We start from the raw sequence: 15558 nt of genomic DNA, 5'->3' as shown, positions 1-15558 counted from the left end.
GAAAGAGTGGAAGAAAGGGGGGGCAGGGAGGGAGGGCGAGGGAAAGGGAGGAGATGGAGAACCTGTAAGAGTGAGGGGGGAGAGAGAGATTGGGAAAGACAGGGGAGAGAGAGAGTAGGAGGTGGGGGGAGAGGGAAAGAGAGAGGGGGAGAAAGAGAAAAAGAGAGGGAGGGGGAGAGAGAGAATGGGAAGGAAGAGAGGGAGGGGCAGAGAGAGAGAGAGAGAGAGGGGGGAAGAGACAGAGTGTGGGGGGTAGAGAGAGAGGGGGAGCTGGAGGTGGGGGAAGAGATGGGAGCGGGAGTGATTAAGGAGCGTGCTCCAGCACACATGGCATCGAAGTGTTGGTCTGAAACTCTGAGGGTCTGATGAGAGTTCGGGAGCATCTAGAGGAATCACTGAGATGGCAGAATCCCTATCTCTCCCGGGTTTCCTCACTTTGCTTCTCTTGTGTAAAGGGTCTCTCTGTCTCAAAAATAATAATTGATTGAAAAAGAAATCATAGGGAGGCAGCAGAGAGAAAAGGCAACCCCTTAATGTGGCATCAGAAGATAAGTCTCCTCTGGGAAACAGGTGCCTACCTGACCTTCATCACTACTGTTATTCCTCTTGCAGAATCTGTTCTCTGGGACCTGTAGCTCCATGACCATGGCTCTGGGCCAAGTGACTCCAGAAGAGAATGTGGCCTGTGGTTGAGTCCAGGGGTTCTGGAATCAGATTCTTGAGGTCAAAGCCTGGCTTCTCCTCTCTGCTTCTGGGATCTTGGACTGGTTACTGAACATGCTTCCTGCCTCAGTTTCCCCATACACCATATGAACATCAATAATAGCACTTATCTCTTATAGTAATTTGGATAGCCAAAAGAGATAATGACATAGACAGCTGATCAAGGAACCTCCGCATCATAGATTCTCAGCAGCTATTTGTGGATTAGGGAATCTGAAAACCCAGAATCAAACTTATCCCTTCTTATTCAGCAAGTGTTCTGTGAGCACCTTTTATACATTACACATGCCTAAGCAGTGATTATCTCATGTAATCCTCATGAAAACCTTGCAAGGTAAGCGTTCTTAAACATTTTTCACAGATGATGTCTCAGCATCATTCAAGTTATTAAACCCAGTTCTTTTCGTGGGCAGATGGATGTCACGGAGCACTCATAATTCATGGTCTTTGCAGCTTCTTCTGCCTGCGATACTTTTCCTGCTGGTATTCATAAGATATATTCCCAATTCTTCTGGAACTTTGTTCAAAAGTCACTTCCTCTGAGAAGCCGCCCCGACCTCTTTATGTAAAATAGCACACCTGTTATTCTTTCATCCTGATTTATTTTTCTTCCTATTAGCTGACATTTTATCTCTTCCCCGTCTTCCAACTTTCTTCCTTCACTTCATCACTAGAACTGAAGCTTGGCGAAGACAGAGACTCAGAAACCTGGTTTTCCTTGTCCAGTGCTATATTCCTAGTTCCTGGAAATCAATAAAATAGTTGCTCAATAAATGAATTGACACACGAATGGATGAGTGGAAGAACGAATGACTAGGTAAGAAGATGGTTGGGTACTTAGATGAGAAGGTAAATGGGAGAATGAATGAATAAGTGGATAGATGGTGAACAGGTGGGTGGGTGGGAGGGATTTTGAGTCAGGTAGGCCTGGGAAAAACCCTGAGCTGTACATCCCATCTCTATCCCTGAGTAATTCATTTGGCATCACCTTGAGCATCACTGAATCATTAAGAAAGATGCTCACATCTTGTCCAGTGGTTTACTATGTTCCGGAACACCACAGAGATCAGAGGTGGCTTAGAGCCCAGGTGGGGGAAATCTGGTTTTTTGTTCACTCCCAGACTTCAAGTAGAGCGGCTTCTATTTATCTGTCATAAACATGCAAATTCTGTATGAGATTGCAGTTGATTAGGAGAGTTAAGTTGCTATAAAATGAAACACACGCTGATACTGAAATATGATCAAACTCTTTCATCTTCTGGGTAATGAAATTATTCCAGATATATAAATTTACTTCACTGAAGTCCCATGGGAATTAAATGTCACAGTTGAAACCTGGCTTAAATTTAACTCCAAGCCCAATTGTCTTTCCATAGCCTAATTCACTCATTTATTTATTCAATCATTTAATGCACACTTATTGGACCCCTACAGTGTCCTGGACCTGAATCTTATACCTCAGTCTAGATGTTTGGGATATAGAGAAAAACCATACAGGGAAGATTTCTGCACTCCTAGCACAGCCAATAAATAATGAAACCAGGACATTTTGGATATAAAACTAAGGAAAATCGGAACAGTTCTGTGGAAGAATGGCCGTGATGGTAATGGCAGGTGTTCCCGGAACCCACTCAGAGGATATTAGGTACAAATGAGCATGGATGTAACTCCGTGGCTCTTCCTTGGTGAAAAAAGATTTGCTTCCTTCCAGGGAAAAGAATAGTTTGGATAAGAACACAAACTCCCCCTCATCCCATTTGCTCTCCCTGTCTAGGTCTGAAAAACCTTGCTGGCAAAGTAGCCCTCAGCCCCAGACCGATCAATGTGGCACATGCATTTTATTGCTTGGTAAGCTCAGGATCTGATTCTGATGAACCCCACTGACGTGTGTGTTTTATTGCTTAGTAATCCCAGGATTGGTTTTTTATCAGTCTCGCTGCCCAATTTCCATTTATTGCGCCCCAACTTCTGCTCGACTCTTTCACATGAGTTCATGGGAAGTTTATGCTTGGATGGAACAACAGTATATTAAACTGAAAAACACACATACATGTAGACACACGGAATAAAAATCTTTCCTATTCAGCGTGGCTTTGGGGTGCAGATGGAATGAGGGAGCCTTTGAACATGCCTTTCAGTAGTAATGATATTAATAAAGGTACAAGAGAGGTTATGGAAAAAAGACCGCTCAGGAAATGCAATCTGTTAGCACTATCGTTTTGGGGACTTTGAAGCAAGAATATTTTAGAATAATGAAAAACAACTAATTCTGTACTTTCCTAAATCAAATTTGAGATAAGCATGACATTTTCTTTGATTCTGTCCTCATGTAAATTATGTTCGGTGACCCTTGGATCCCTGTCTTTTGAGATTGAGTTTAACCTATTGTTCAAGAATGTGTTATTGTAATTCAGAAAGCAATTCTTAAGCACCTACTGTATACATAACTGTGTGATAAAAATAGAGGAAAAGGAGACCAGAGGCGGTGGCTCACGCCTGTAACCCAGCACTTTGAGAGGCGGAGGCAGGTGGATCACAAGGTCAGGAGTTCGAGACCATCCTGGCTAACATGGTGAAACCCTGTCTCTACTACAAATACAAAAATTAGCCAGGCATCATGGCAGGCATCTGTAATCCCAGCTACTCAGGAGGCTGAGGAAGGAAAATCGCTTGAAACCGGGAGGTGGAGGTTGCAGTGAAGCAAGATCGAACCACTGCACTCCAGCCTGGGTGACAGCGAGAGACTCCGTGCAAGATAAATAAATAAATAAATAAATAAATAAATAAATAAATAAATAAAGTGAGGAAAGGGAAAATATATGATTCTCCTTGTAAAAAAAACCTTCTTTGAAGACATGCCATGACTGATTTAAAATGATTCTGCAGTGCGGCTGCTAGAAGGGGTTTGTTGGTGGGAAAACTTCCAGTGAAGGTGTGCAGAGTGTGGTTATGCCCTTGAGCCAATTCCAGCTCCATCCTTCCCTGCCTCAGGAAACCTTCCCTGATGCTTCTACCTGGGTGCAACCTTTAAGCCCTGAATTCTTCACACACACAATTATTGTTCTTCAGATGCAACTTGGGTCCAGGAGCACACACATTGCCATGTGTGCCGTCTTTTGTCTTTTGTCGTCTTCACTTTCAGGAAAGCTCTTCTTTATGGGTGGACCTTCCCTGGCAGCTTCGCATTGCCGTCTCCCCAGCTCAACAACTTCAGGAGAGTTCCTATTATACGATTCTAGCAAGATCCTGGGAGTGAATCCTATTGGACTGTGTTGAGTCACATGCTTATTTCTGAACCAATCACTGTGGCCAGAGGAATGGGGTACTCTGATTGGTCAAACCTGTATTGGGCTCCCACCATGAAGCTGGAGCATGGTAGCCAGTGCCTTCCACGTCACGTGGAGTCATGGTGGATAATGGGTGGTTCCAAAGGTGAAACTCAGGTGCTGCTCCCCAAAGGAGAAACAGGTTCCAGAAGGGCAAAACTAGTCAGTGCTCATCTCTTTGTCTCAGGACGTGTTCCACATCTCACCTCTTGTTACAGTTTTATTTGCTTATCTCCCTTCCCAGATATAAGATTCTTCAGACCAGAACCCACATCTGTTTCAGCGGCTCCTGCTTAACCCTGGGGAGTGCCTTTCACACGTCAAGTGCTCAGTAAACCCAGGTTTAATGGAATAATATATATCCAAGCTCTTTTACTTTGTTTGGTGTAATTACTTTAAGAATCCCTGTGTGGAAGGAAATGTTCATTCCAGCACTCCTTTCCAACAAATACATCTTCATGTAAAAGGTAAAGCCTTCGGAGCTTGTATAGTCCCTGGTTTTTATGGTTAACAAATAACGTTGAACAAAATTAATGAATGTGTCAAAATTTCTGAGGCTTTGATGACTCAGACTCATTGAGTAAACGTTTCTATTGAATGAAACAGATTTATCTTTCCATTGTTCGTAGCTGTGGGTCATTTAATAGATGAGACAGGCTGAGGCTTCTGCAGAGACAGAATACTGAAGTGGGAAGTAAAGAAAGATAGAAAAGGTATTCCAGACATCTCGAAAATTTGGGGATAAAAAGTTTAATTAAAAGTAAGGGTTGGAATTCACGCAAGTTTTTTTCTTGTAGGGATTTGTACTCGGCTTAGGATAGCCAATGTCAGATGAACAGATCTAGTCTAGGTAAGAGGATTTGCTTCTTTAGAGGATTCCCAGTGGGTTAAAGAGAAACCCAACCCTATTTTGGAATCAATTTCTGTTTTGGAATTCAAGCACTAGGCTGACTACCTAGGAATTACTTGAGAAATCTGTCAAAAGTAAACAGTTCTGGGCCCAATCTCAAGGTTGACTCATTAGGAGTGTTGGGTAGGAGACAGAAATCTGTTTTTATTTTTTATTTTATTTTACTTTAAGTTCTGGGATACACGTGCTGAATGTGCAGAGTTGTTACATAAGTACACATGTGCCATGGTGGTTTGCTGCACCCATGAACTTGTCATCTAGGTTTTAAGCCCCCCATACATTAGGTGTTTGTCCTAATGCTCTCCCTCTCCTTGTGGGTATAAGGAGCTAGGTATGAGAACCTCTCTATGCAGGCTCCTGCTCACCTGCTCCAGCAGTGCGCATCGGGTATGAGAGCTGAGAATCTGGAGTTGGCTAGAGCTGAGTGAGAATCTCAGCTTTGCCTGATATTGTTTAGAAAACCTTTAGGATAAAGATAGTTAAATTCTCTGATGTTCAGGCCAGGTGCAGTGGCTCATACCTATAATCCCAGCACTTTGGGCATCTGAGGAGGGAGGATTGCTTGAGGCCAGGAGTTTGAAGCTGCTGGGAGCTATGATTGTGCCTTTGCACTCCAGCCTGGGTGACAGAGTGAGACCTGACTCTAAACACACACACAAGCACACGCGTGTGCACGCGTGCACGCGTGCACACACACACACACACACTTCTCCAATACTCAGAAAAAAAAATGCAGACAATCAAAGCCCTTACATCACAGGGTGATGTGGGGATGAAGAGAGGAGGTAAGGTAGAGACAACACAGGGCAGAGTTCGTGGCACAGCACATGCTGCTAGTGTTAGTGTTAAACACTGCTAGTGTTACACCACAGATGCAAGGGCTGAGGGTGTGTCTGTCTCACTTCAAACGAACTGCTTTGTAAGAGAAATTAGCAATCACATCTCAAAAAAAGATCAACAATTTACAGACTGCTTACTATATGCTGAATGTGATTCTAAGTAATTTTCATTTGTTAATCCATTTTATCCTTATAATAATCTTGTGAGGTAGATTCTATTAGTATCCCCATTATATAAATGAGGAAACTGAGGCATATAGAGGTTGACTGACTCCTTTTACAGATGACTCCTTCAGGAGCCTTATGGGTGGCAAGAAAGTACCTTTGAATGTCATTTGATTTAGCAGAATTAGGTTGGGAGCACAGTCCTCGGGGGCAGACTTGCAATGTGACATAAATCCAATTTAATTGCTTGTGTAGGCAGGCATTTCTGGTATGGCTTTCCACTTCTCAAATCCTTGGGTGTGGCTGTTTTAGAAGAGGCTGTTTTTCTGTGCACATTCATACCTGTGCAGCTGGTGATTTTGAAGCTGGACTGCCCTGGAGTCTTTTGATCTAAAGCACCCAGGTGGAGATTTCTGCCTCTTGCTCTCCTTTCTCATGCAAGGCACTGCCTAGAGAGCCTTGCCCCTGAAATTCCTAAGGATGTCATCTGGCCCTGAGGCGGTAGCCCCAGCTCAGCATGCACATCTAGTTCTGGGATTCTTGTGGGTTCACCGGAAGCCGGGAATGAAATCTGTTGCCTGGTGCCTCGTCCTGGTCTGAGGAGGAGCCACACATCAAAGTGCTCCTGGCTATAGCAATGCCTGGGCTGCAGAAGCAGCCGGGATGCCTGTACTGTTGCCTGCAAGAAAGGCAACTGCTTCCCATGGAAATCAATTACCAGGATCTATTTAATGAGCTTCTCGCCTCTCCTCTCAGTGTGGTGGTTGGCAGCTTGGTCTGCATAAATTCCTGCAGACATGTGGTTCGTCTTGCTGCTCTCCCTTGGTCCATGCAGCCAGCAGGACTAACGAAAACCAAAGCAAGTTCCCATACCCAGACTAAAGGGCGTCTCCTCTCTCTTGCCTCCCTTTCTCGTCCCCTCCGCAGGTGCAGAGACTCCTGTCATACCTGAAATTCAGCCATCACTCATTCATTCTTTTGGACTTGAAGACCATTTTTGATCTTCTGTTCTTTCCTCCCTCCTCTTTCTTACTTATTAGGCTTCTTTTACATCGCAACCAATATGGTATGCTTCTTGTAACTAGACAAACAATTCAAAGGCATTTAAAGAAGTAAATATTTTTTTTCCCTGACTCCTTCTAACTTTTCCTTCAGCCTCTGAGAAAAACAATGCTAATTATCTGTTTTTCTTGTGACAACTTTTTTCATGCTCCTATACATACACAAATATGTATACATATTTGTAGATTCTTTTTTCTAAATTTGTATCATGTACGCTACTTTCCAGTTTCTTTTTCTTCCCCTCATTTATCACACCAGAAATTCCTGCAAATATATAATTAGATCAACTTATCTTTTTTAAATAGCTGCATAATATTTCAGTTTGGATTTACATCATTAGTTTAACCATTCTTCTACTGATTTACATTCAGGGTGTGTTAGGGTGTTTGCGAGTTTGTGCTTGACACTTCAAACAAAACAATATTGCAATAAACATGCTCATGTTTCTGTACTCTTATTTTTATTTCTGTAAAATAGATTACCTTAACTTGAGATAGATACATCAAAGGGTATTTTTTTTTATTACAATAGCTATTGCCATCTTAATTCCCAACAAAATATTACGGCTTCAGACAAAAATATAGAAATGCCTGTTTCACCATACATATACTAGCACTGGATATTTTCAGTCTTATCTGATTTCTGTTACTCTGAAGAAAAGTTGTCTCTCAGTGTTTGGATATGCATTTACCTGAGTAATAATGAATTTGTGCCTATTTTCATATATTTAATTGTATTTTGTTCTCAGTAATCTCTCCTAACATGCAGTTACTCTAGAAAGGGGGTAATGCCTTCATGCCTGGGTTACTTGTGAGCTCAGAGTGAGGCCTTACAAGAGGAGAAATGCAATAGGGATTAAGAATAAGAACACTGCTTATTTCAAAATGTGTCAGGGACTTGGATTGTATCAACGCCAATATCCTGGTTGTAATATTGGGCTATAGTTTTGCAAGATGTTAACAATGTAGGAAATTGAGTGAAAGGCACATAGGATCTCTCCCTGTTACTTCTTACAATTGCATGTGAATCTACAATGATCTAAAAATAAAAAGTTTAATTTAAAATATGTTATAAGCCTGCTTTTTCTATTTTAGTGATATTTGCCATCACTTTAAGGACAGTGCTTTTAACACAAATTTAGAGAGGTTATTTGAGGCCAATTTCTCCCTGGCACTTTAGTTAGCTGTTATATGGTAGGTGATATAGTTCCTGTGGAGTAGTCATCTAGACTTTTTTGGTTCAAGAGATGAAGGGAATATACCTTAGAATACGGTTCTGTCACTTGAACTGTCACTTCCCAGAAGACCTCTTCAACAACTGCATAATATGAATAGCTGTTTGGATTGTTTTTTAATACATGCCTAATATAGCACCATTTAAAGAAAAGTTTACTCGTAGAATAGGCATTTATACCATGCCTAATATATGCCGAGCACTGTTTAAGAATGGCAGGTATGGGAGGCTGGATGCAGTGGCTCATGCCTGTAATCCCAGCACTTTGTGAGGCCAAGGCAGGTGGATCACTTTAGGTCAGAAGTTCAAGACCAGCCTGGCCAACATAGTGAAATCCTATATCTACTAAAATACAAAAATCATCCAGGCCTGGTGGCATACACCTGTAATCCCAGCTGCTTGGGAGGCTGAGGCAGAAGAATTGCTTGAACCCAGGGAGGTGGAGGTTTCAGTGAGCCGAGATCATTCCACTGCACTCCGGCCTGGTGACAAAGTGAGATCCCGTCAAAAAAAAAAAAAAAAAAAGAAAAAAAGGAAGGTCCTGTGCTGAACAAGAAAGTGCTCATGGAATTCACATTCTTGTTCTTCCTATGTAAGAAGGACATAGGAAGGACTGATCCTATGTAAGCAGGCTAACATTAAATAGGCTCATTTCAAATAGTGATATGTTCTATGAAGTAAAAAGGTATGATACATCACTGTGAAGGGAGTAGGTTATCATTGGATCAAATAGAGGCATTCTGAAGAGATGACATTAAGCTAAGACCTAAAAAATGAGAAAACACAAGACCTGTTGTCCAGGTTGGAGTGCAGTGGCAGGATCTCGGCTCACTGCAACCTCCGCCTCCCAGGTTCAAGCTATTCTCCTGCCTCAGCCTCCTGAGTAGCTGGGACTACAAGTGCATGCCACCATGCCTGGCTAATTTTTTGTATTTTTAGTAGAGACGGAGTTTCACCATGTTGGCCAGGATGGTCTGGATCACCTGACCTCGTGATCCGCCCACCTCCGCCTCCCAAAATACTGGGATTTCAAGCATGAGCCATGGCACATGGCTGCATTCTAAGTCACTGGTAAGCCAGTGTAAGATTTCAGGCATGAGGTCACAAGGTAAGTGTGCATGATTTGATTTGTGCTTCCAGAGGTGCATGGTGGTGGTTGTTTGAAGGCAAGAGTAGGTTATGCAGTATAGAAGGAAATAGACAAGACAGATGTTATTGTCAGTATTCCCGGTGAGAGATTGCGGCTTGGAATGGGGGGGTGCCATAAAGGTAGGGAAAATTGGACAATGCTGATGTATATTTTGGAGGTAGAATGAGATGAAATTACTGACGGATTGTATGTGAGGAGTAAGAGAAGAGAATTGAAGATGATTCTGAAGTTTTAGGGTTGAGAAACTTGGAGAGATTATCGTGTCACTTCATGAAGTCATAAAAGGGAAGATAGATGTTTGAAGGAAAAATCAAGAGTTCTCCACTGACCATGCTGAATTTCAGATTGTTTCCAGATACCATCTCACCACTGGCCAATCTCATCATCGTGTATATGATTCTACAGTCAGGCAGGAGGGCTGAGCTAGAGCTACAGATTTTGGCATGACTAGCACCTAAGTATTATTTAAAGCCACAGTACAGGAAAAAAAGAGAGGATAGCTCTGGATTTCTGGTGTGTTTAGACCTGTCTCCTGTACTTAGATTCATATATCTAAATACACACTGAACCTACTATTCACTTGGATGCTGAGTAGTAATCTTAAGTTTACCACATCTAGAGCACTCTTGACTCTACCCCCACCATGCCTAACGAATGATCATCCTCATTTCAGTTCATTGCAATCCATTTATCCATATCTTAAGCCAAAAGCATGAGAAATTCTTGACTTCTCTTGCACCGCACCTGTGAACCCTCAGAGAAGCCTGCTGGTTCTACCTTCAACAACTATCCAGAATCTGACAACTTTTCACCCCCTCTGTTGACAGCACTGTCCATCTTCTCTCCCCTGTATAATCTCCTAAGTGGTCTCCCTCCTGAGTTGTTGACATAAAAATCAGACCATGATCACTCCTCTGCTCAAAACCTGCCCATGGAGCCCCATTTCATTCAGAGTAAAAGTTAAAATGATTATAAGGGTCTTCTAAGACCCAGCATAATTTTGTCCTCAATGCTTTGTACTTACCAGGGTTCTCTAAAGAAACAAACGTCCATCTTCCCTTTTCTGACTTCATGAAGTGACACTGCAATTACCATTGAAAGTAACAACAAAAACTTCAATGATTTTTGCATCAACATAATACAATAGGGCCTATAGATTTATACAGAGATTTGTATGAGGGATTGGCTCACCTGATTTTGGAGACTGAGGAGCCTTACAATCTACCATCTGTAAGATGGAGACCCAGGAAAGCTGGTGGTGTAGCTCCAGCCCAGACCTGGTGTCTGAGGGAAGGAGATGGAGCTGTTACCCCAAGAAAAAAGTAAATTTGCCATTTTCCCACCTTTTTGTTCTGTAAAGACCTTCAGTAGACTGATGATGATGCCTAGCTGCATTGGTGAAGGCCATCTGCTTTACTAGAACTTTACACATTCAAATGCTAATCTCTTCCAGAAACACCCTCCCAGACACATCCAAAAAGGGTTTTACCAGCTATCTGGGCATCCCTTAGCCCAGTCAAGTTGATATGTGAAATTAACCATCATAAATCTCCTCTTCCGTTTCTCTTACCTTGTTTACTCCTCTCCATCCATGCTGATGTCCTTGCTGTTCCTCATCCCATCCAGCCACATTTCTGCCACGGGACCTTTGCACTTGCCCTGTCCTTTGATTGAAACACTCTTTCCTGAAACATCTGCTTGGCTTGTTCTCTCGCCTCCTTGAAATATTTGCTCAAATATTGTCTTCTTCTCCCAAAATGTTGTATCCCTTTTATCATACCGTTTTTTTTTCCTGTAGTACTTATCACTTTTTATCACCATAAATAATTTTCATTTATTTTTATTTTTATTGTCTACATCCCACTGCTGAGGGTGTCAGCTTCCTAGGGAGAGGGATTTTTGTCTGTTTTATTTACAGATGAGTCCCAAATAGCTAGGTAAGCACACAGTAGGAAAACAACAATTCTTTGTTGAATAAATGAGAAACACAAAGTCCTAGTAGATACTTGAGTTTTTTTAAAAAATGATCTTTATGAGTTTTCAAATCATTGCTTAACTTAATCTTGATTTTTATTCTACTTCTAGGAAACTTTTTGCAGTTTTGTTCAACAACAGATCACTTTGGGGGAGGAGTCAAAAAGTTCTTTGTCTCATTCACAGTTCTTTAGCCATTTAAGAAAAAATGGCCACATTGCAGGTGGTTTCTTTTCCTTGTTATTATTTCCCTCCCACCCCTCCCATTGTTGCTGGATGAGGCTGTTTTAATGAAATGAGCTAATTGATGTGATGTGCCAGAGCTCAGTAACCATCAGCTTCCTACATCAGTGATTTGAACAAATAATTCTACTCTGTAGGGGAGAAGCACATCTTCCCTAAGCCCTAGGAAGGAGCAGTTTAGAGAATGGCCTCAGATTGAGCAGACTTGAGTTTCAAACCCAGCTTTCAGTTTCCTTTGGGGGAATGTTTGGACAATTCAGATTCTCTGAACAGAATAAAGAAGTTAATACAGTCAAGATAATTATCATGATGTTTTTGGCACAGTACCTGCTACAGAGTAACCACTCAGTTAACAATAGCAATTATTATTTTCCCTGTCAGTTTTGCATCACTTTCCTTCTAATGTCAGAGTAAAAATAAGATGGCAACTCCCCCCATTCCTTTTTGTGTGTGTATGTGTGAGTTGGGTCAACAATGAGTGTGCCAAAAATTTATTTTATCTTATTTGTTCAATCACAAAAAAATCTTTGTCCATAAGCTCAATTTAGTGTAAATACCATTTCTTTTTCCCTAGGCGTCCATTGAAATGATTCTTCTACATCCTGAACAGGTTCAGTAGAATTTTAAATGCAGGCATACCTTCCCTTTATTCTAAAACAAAAATGTCATCTTCAGAGAATCAACCTTTTGGGCTATATCAAGTTCTGATTCAGCATTTAGTTATGCACACTAGCAATTTGGTTTCTGCAAATAAATTTTGAAGCCCTCTTTTAATGACTGCGTGCAGTGGTGTCCTGTGTAAATATCCTCCTAGGTAACAGGAGTGGAATGCCTACGTCCCTGAGCCTCAGAAGGCTGGGAAGGCACATGGCAGGGAAATTACCAGCCAAGCGCCAGGGCTCTGACCTCATGAACACAGTCTAGGTAAATGCCTTGGCATCAGAGCAATGACTCAGCTTTTCTATCTGTGGAATGTGGGAGTGACACAATTTTAAGAGGTGTTTCACCTTTCTCCTTCATTCACTTATTTATTCACCAAGCATTCATCAAATGACTAATGTATACTAAGTCTTTTGGTAAGTGCTAGTCACACAAGTAATAGTGACAGTAGAATTAGAAGCAGAAACTGCAGTAGTAAAAATAGCTGCCACTTTTTTTTTTTAATTAACCACCTACCATGGACTAGGCCCCCTGCTGTAAACTTTATGGCCATTAGCTCATAATCTGCAGATAACCTTATCTTTTCAACAGTCGGTCATTTCTGCTTGGAGCATATCTCATGGGGAGAGGGGAGAATATTACTTTTTTTCACATTGGGCTAGGGAGGATATGAAAAGTTCAGGAAGGACTGCTGTTGTGGACGTTTAGATAAACGGAGGAGCCAAAGGTGAGGTATTTGGGGATCTGATGCTCCTTTTCCTGATGGCTTAAGAAAGAGGAATTCACAGCTGATGATGTCTCCATTCATGTAAGTCCAACTTAGAGAAGCAATGAGTGTATTAAGCAGTACCTGCATTGTTATAAAGAAATATCTGGGCTTGGTGGCTCACACATGTAATCCCAGCACTTTGGGAGGTTGAGGTGGGTGAATCACGAGGTCAGGAGTTTGAGACCAGCCTGGCCAACATGGTGAAACCTTGTCTCTACTAAAAATACAAAAAATTAGTTGGGCATAGTGGTGGGTGCCTGTAATCCCAGCTACTCAGGAGGCTGAGGCAGGAGAATCACTTGAACCCAGGAGGCAGAGGTGAGCTGAGCAATCAAACCACCTCATTTCAGCCTGGGCAACAGAGTGAGACTCTGTCTCAAAAAAAAAATCTGAGATACCTGAGATTGGGTAATTTATTTTTTAAAAAGAGGTTTAATTGGATCATGGTCCTGCAGGCTGTACAGGAAGCATGACGCTGGCATCTGCTCTGCTCCTTGGGAGGCCTCAGGAAACTCACAGTTGTGGCAGAAGGCGAAAGGGGAGCAGACACGTCGCATGGCCAAAGGAGGAGCAAGAGACAGTGAGGGGGAAAGTGTCACACACTTTTAAACAATGAGATCTTGTGAGAATTCACTCACTATCACCAGAACAGTACCAAGGAGATGGTGCTAAACCATTCATGTGAAACCTATTCCCGTGTTCCAGTCACCTCTCATCCAGCCTCACCTCCAATGCTGGGAATTACAATTCAACATGAGGCCAGGCATAGTGGCTCATGCCTATTATCTCAGCACTTTGGGAGGCCCAGGTGGGAGATCACTAGAGATCAGGAGTTCGAGACCAACCTGGCCAACATGGTGAAACCCTGCTTCTGCTAAGAATACAAAAATCAGCTGGGCATGGTGGTAGGTGCCTATAATGCCAGCTACTTGGGAAGCTGAGGCAAGAGAATTGCTTGACTCTGGGGGGTGGAGGCTGCAGCATTGAGATTGAGCCACTGCACTGCAGCCTGGGTAACAGAGTGAGAGACTCTCAAAACAAAGCAAAAACCAGCAACAAATCTTCAAAAACCAATTCAACATGAGATTTGGTGGGGACACTGATCCAAACCATATCAGGGAATGGTCCTTAGGTTGATAATGATGGGGTTATTGCCTAGTAAAGGAAGGGACAAAGTTATGCTAACAAGAGAGATTAGATTTATTTCCATAAAACTGTGACTGCATTGCTCTGGTAGAAGTGAATATTGATTTTGATGAGGGTGCATACTTGTCAGGGAATCGTGGAGAATTCTGCTGAGAGTAGGAAGATAATTAGGATTGCAGCACCTCTTTGGAACCAGTACCACCATTTCTCATTTGGAGCTAGCAAATGCAGCAGTTGGGAGCCTTGAGTTGACCTTAATGCATGATTGGGCTCCAAAATGAGCATGATACAAGAAGGTGGAAACACTGGAGGAGAAATGTTTTCCTTCCTTCTGGAGTAGTGTGGCTTCTTAAGAGAGCTGGGCGGGGATGCTGAGCTGGCAGGCTTAGCTGAGGGGTCCCCAGATTGAGGGCAGTACAGATCAAGAAGACATCATGGAAAGTAAGGAAAGAGATACAGTCATGCAGAACACTGTCTTTCTGAAGGGCCAATCCTTGGGGGCTTCCTTACTTAGGATGATTCTATGAACAGGTGCATCAAACTAAGTAACAAATTTTGGGCATCTTAAGCTGAACTTCTCTATAAAATGTTCATGGCCTTTCAATCATTCACCAACCATTTGATAAGCCCATACTATGGATCAAACACTATGTTATATGTCAGGTATGGCAGCAAACAATGCCAGATGTGGTTTTGGCAGTATGGGACTAACATTTTGGTGTAGGAAACAGAGAATAAACACACATATAAATAAATAGGAAAATTACAGAGTGCGACAAATTCTAGAAAGGAAACGAAGTTCCTGGAAGACTTGACTGAAGAGGAGTCATTTGAGTTGAGAGCTGACAGATGAGCTGGAGTCAGCTGCAGAGGATGGGGACAGAGGGAGGGGGCAAGGTGCTGATGGCAGGAAGCTCTTGAACTTCAGAGCTGTGAGTCTCCACCTGCCTGCACACTGGAATCCCCTAGAGAGCTTTAGGATTTATGAATACCTGTTTTCCATCCCCAAGTTTGTGAGCTTATTGGTCTGTGGCTTGACCTGGGCACTGATCTATTTTAAGAGCTCCTCTGGTGACTCTGAGGTGCAGCCAGGGTTCGGGACCACTGCCTTAGAGGAACAGAAGGGAGGCGACTGTGGCTGGAACTTAGTGAGGGAGGAGAAGAGATACAAGGAGAGATGGACCAAGGAAAGGCGGACTCTAGATCATTCAGGGAATTGCATGACATTATGAGGAACTTGACATTTATTTAATTCAGCAGAATAAATGTTTTTATTTCCACTGGTGCAGTGTGTGTGTGTGTGTGTGTGTGTGTATCTGTGTGTGTGTGTGTGTGTGTGTGTGTGTGTGTGTGTGTGT

Source organism: Cebus imitator, unplaced genomic scaffold (assembly GCF_001604975.1).
Source record: "Cebus imitator isolate Cc_AM_T3 unplaced genomic scaffold, Cebus_imitator-1.0 Scaffold85, whole genome shotgun sequence".
Classification (NCBI taxonomy): domain Eukaryota; kingdom Metazoa; phylum Chordata; class Mammalia; order Primates; family Cebidae; genus Cebus; species Cebus imitator.
The sequence above is the reverse complement of the archived record's forward strand: the minus strand, read 5'-3'. Positions refer to the sequence as shown.